This window comes from Chrysochloris asiatica, unplaced genomic scaffold (genome assembly GCF_000296735.1).
Source record: "Chrysochloris asiatica unplaced genomic scaffold, ChrAsi1.0 scaffold00144, whole genome shotgun sequence".
Lineage (NCBI taxonomy): Eukaryota > Metazoa > Chordata > Mammalia > Afrosoricida > Chrysochloridae > Chrysochloris > Chrysochloris asiatica.
This window is the reverse complement of record NW_006408662.1, coordinates 2,906,083-2,910,250: the sequence shown is the minus strand read 5'-3', so window position 1 is coordinate 2,910,250 and position 4,168 is coordinate 2,906,083.

The window sequence follows — 4,168 nt, the reverse complement described above, 5'->3', positions numbered from 1 at the left end:
TCATAATGAAAAGCTGTGAATATTGCCAAATTATATATATATATTTATAAGTAAAATTAAGATTACTCTATAGAGAAGGTAGAAAGCAACTTCTGAGAGCTATCTGTTTGGTCAGACTACTATTTACTGGACTGTGTCAAGCAGTAAATCGAAGTTGTCCTCTACCCTCATCGGCTGCTCCCAGCAGTTCAGGTCTTTGCTGCTCAGTGCATCTGCCTACTTCAACATCTTGCCCCCAAAGTCTCCAAAGCAGTAAATCTTTATGGAGCAGAAAGCTTCATCTTTCTTCCTCCGAAGTGGCTGGTGAGTTTGAACTGCTGACCTTATGGTTAGCAGTCCAGGACTCTGATGTTGTTGTTGTTGTTGAGTGCCATTGAGTCGATTCCTACCCATAGTGACCCTGTATAGGGTTTTCAAGGAGTGACTGGTGAGCTTGAACTACTCACCTTCTATTTCAAACAACTTTGCAGTCTAGCGCATTAACCCACAGCACCACACCAGGACTCTGATAGGCTTGCTTAATCCTTTAGATGTTTATAGAGTTTATAACTTGCTTAATAGGCCCTACCCCCCTGTTCTAACAACCATGGCAACAGAATGTTAAAACAACATGATCCACTTGTCATTTATCATTAACTTGTTGTTCTTGCTCTTTCCTCTCTTTTAAGGGAGCCCTGGTAGCATAGTGGGTCACCAGTTGGGCTGCTAACTGCAAGGTCAATGGTTTAAATCTATCTGCTGCTCCAAGGGAGAAAAATGAAGTTTCTGCTCCTATAAAGATTTATACCCTTAGAAGCCCTACACAGGGTAGTTATAAGTCAATGGCACACAATCGCCACCACCACTCCCTTTTAACCTGCCTTTTTCAAGAAAACACCCCAATGGCAGGCAGCGGGCCCAGGTGAAGACAAAGACAAGTACTGACTTTAACCAGATCTGGTGAAGTTCCCACACTCTTGATCTTGTCAATCTCATTAGCTTTTGACCTCCAGAATAAAGGTTCCAGCGGAGAGAGCTGCCAGCTAATAGCTGAGCTGGTGAGCTGAAAAGCTATGACTGAGGGAGGCTACACTATGAGCCGGCCCAGGGCCAGTTAATGGTGGAGAGGTCAATGGTGGGGAGGCCTTACGATAACTTAGCAACTTAGAGAAAGGAGTGGGATGTGAGAAGCCTTAAGCCTGCTGCCTGACCTGCAGCTCTTAGGTTTGTCACACCCTGCAATCTTGTGAGCAGGAGAATCATCCAGCTTGCTGCCTGAACCACAGATTTGGGGCCTACCAGAGTCCACAACTGTGTGAGCAATTTCCTTGAAATAAATTTCTTCCTATATATATACTCATATAAATGCTTCCCTGGATTTCCTTCTCTGTAGGACTCAGTCTAAGACACTTATCGTCTCTTTTCTCATCTCATGGTAGAACTCATTCCCAAGGAAATTTGAACATACCATGTTATGTCTACTGCTTTATTCCTACTAGAAATCCATTGTTATTTTCTGCCATACTCAGCAACTTTCCATTCACAAGAAAACATAATGACATGTATTTATACACAGTGCATTTTGGTATGTCAGGCTTGTAGCTACTATATTTTGTCCATTATTGTTGTTGTTAAGTGCCGTCGAGTCGATTCCGACCCATAGTGACCCTGAACAGGGTTTCCGAGGCTGTAAATCTTTACGGGAGCAGAAAGCCTCATCTTTCTCCCATGGAGCAGCTGGTAGTTTCGAACTGTTGACCTTGTGGTTTGCAGCCCGATTCGTAACCACTACTCTACCAGAGCTCCAAGGTTAAAAAACAAACAAGCAAACTTTATGCTATTTTGGAGAGTTTCCCAAATGAAAGGGTACACTGTTAGCAGAAGGATCAAGAAATATTATCAAATAAAACCCAAAGCAACGAATCCTTTATTTATTCTTTTGTCCTACCCATCGCCTGAGCTAATATGTGTCTACCCCACAGCCAGTGAATTACTCTCCCCTCCCTCCCACCCCGGTAACCATCAAAGAATGTTTCTTTTAGTATGAAAATCTTTTCTTGATTTTCTTGTGTTTTTTTTCCATACACGCTCATACTTTATTCCAAATAAATCAATGAAACATGCCTAATCATGTCTCTGTGATTGCAGTTTTCTTGAATTTTTTAATGATGTTCTCATACAATATTTGTCTTTTTGTGAATGATTAATTTCACTCAGCATAAAGTCCTCCAGGTTCATCCATGTTATGAAGTGTTTCGCAGATTCTCTGTTGTTCTTCAATGTTGCCTAGTATTTCACAATGTGTGTGTACCAAAGTTTGTTTATTCGTTCTTCCATTGATGAGCATTTAGGCTGTCTCCATCTTTTTGCTGTTGTGAATAGTGTGTGATGACCATCACTGTGCATGTATCTACTCATCCTGGCTCACATTTCTTGTGGATATATACCAAGTTGCGGGATTGCTGTCTCATATGGTATTTCTGTTTCCAACTTTCTGAGGAAGAACTACACTATTTTCCACAGTGGTTGAACCATTTTATAGTCCACAATGTAGGAAAGTCCCAGTCTTTCCACACCCTTGCCGGCATTTGTTATTTTCTGGTTTTCTTTGAACTTTGCTATTAATGCTGGGGTGAGATAATACCTCATTATTGTTATGATTTGCATCTCTCTAATGAATATTGATCATGAACATTTCTTCATCTATTTGTGGCCTGCCTATCTTCCTTGGTGAATCATCTGTTCAAGTCCTATGTCCATTTTTAAATTGAGCTGTTGGTCTTTATCTTGTAGAGATGTTGTAGTTTTCTATAATTTTAGATATTAGTCCCTTATCTGATACGTTATTGTAAAAAAAAAAAAAAAAAAAAAAAGTTCCCAATCTGTGGTCTCCCTTTTTATTCTTTTGGCAAAATCTTTTGATGCACTCGCAACCAGCCCTTTATGGGGTAGCTCAGTTAGTCAGCTGAACTTTAAGGTTAACCTTGATAATTGGTTTCAATCTGAAATACCGATACAGGGAGTTGAGGAGAGACACACTGCTCCCTGGCCGAGAATGCATGAGCCTCTTCTTGCATTTCTTTCTATCTAGTAATGCAATGAAAAAGTGTGCACCAGAAGTTCACTCCCATCAAGGTGATATTTGTTGGTGGTGCTAACTTCGTTCATCTAATAGTAGCAGTATCAACTCACCTCAACCTTAGCATACTAAATTGGTCAAATCTCATTTGTTTGTAGTCAATGGCTCAAGCCCCCAGTGCAAGAAGAGCAAGAATTTCTATGATTCTGAGTCTGAGACTGGGCTTCTATTGAACCATTCTAGAATCAACACCAGGACTGACAGAGGCCAAAATCCAGAAGCAAATGCCAGCAGTCTTCCTTCTACTTGATCCACACCTGGTGATGATGGACCAAGGCCAAGGCTACATGGTGAGGTTGCTCATCACTGTCATGTTTGGTCTGAGCACAGATGCCAATCCTCAGAACCAACAGAACCTGGAGCAGCCCCTCCCTGCACCTGTTGTTTTGGGACATCAACATGTCTAGATGTCTCTCATTGGACTTTTTCAGTCCCCACAATATGGACTAGGATGGTTCCTGAAGTGGTCCCAACATCTGTCCTTCCAGTTTCCCAGCCCACTCCAGGACACCCACACCACCCAGTGACCTGACGGATTGTTTTAGAAGCCCTTATAACCCACAAGATCTGGACACCTCTGACACCAGTTGATGGGCTACCTGTCCACCTTGTAAGGTTTGGTTAATCCAGAGAGTCTGAATTTGCCTTTTTTAGGATGGCTCACTCACATTCCAAGACACAGCGGTGGTTCAAGAACACCCCTGAAGTGATTCTCACCAGAAAAGGGGGGCAGGGGCTAATCCCTGTAGAGACATTCTAGTTCAGGCAGAACTACCCTTTTGGCTCACAGCTCCCAGGGTCTCCAGGGCTGTGACAAGAGCACGGAAGTTGAGGACATCTTGCAGTGAGGCCACATTCCCACCTCAGAAAATAGGAAATGAAACATAAACAACAGTAAGATGAGGAAGGGGCTAGATGCAAACATAAATGTAGAGGGAAAGCCCAGCAACTAACACCAACCAACAAGAGCTACACAATTCATCAAGAACACCACTGATGGATGGAGCCAGATGACACTTTCCTTCTGTTCTCTTACTTGAATCTTCCCAC